The following is a 507-nucleotide window of genomic DNA, read 5'->3' on the forward strand; positions in this document are numbered from 1 at the left end:
CTATTCCCAAGGGGTCGTGCGAGCGGCACGGTTGGATTACCCAAATCCGTATTGGTGAGAATCCCGCAATTAGTGAACACGATCTCTGCTTTGATAGGACGTGTCAATGAATACTGCGTCTTTAAACGCGAAGCGGGAGGCTGGAAAACGGTTCGAAATAATAATAATAATAATAATAATAATAATAATAATAATAATAATAAAGGCCAGAGCACAATGCCTCGCTGAAAAGGCCGTCAGAAGACATGACCTATTTTTGTTTAAGTATTTACCCTCGTGATTTAGGGTTGTAACTATTATGTAGAGCCGGATATAGTCCTTTTCATCAGCCACTTTGAAGTATTCGGAGAAGGAACCCGCCTTGCAATGTCGAAGATAATCTGCGTGCCGGACACATCGTCATTGAAGCCTGGTTCAGGGGCTACTGAGGGAGTCCTGGATTAGGGGGTCCTCGGGCGTCCGGGCTGTGTAATGTGAGCCGGACTAGTGGGCCGTGAAGATACAAGA

The sequence above is a fragment of the Triticum dicoccoides genome, chromosome 5A (genome assembly GCF_002162155.2).
Source record: "Triticum dicoccoides isolate Atlit2015 ecotype Zavitan chromosome 5A, WEW_v2.0, whole genome shotgun sequence".
Classification (NCBI taxonomy): domain Eukaryota; kingdom Viridiplantae; phylum Streptophyta; class Magnoliopsida; order Poales; family Poaceae; genus Triticum; species Triticum dicoccoides.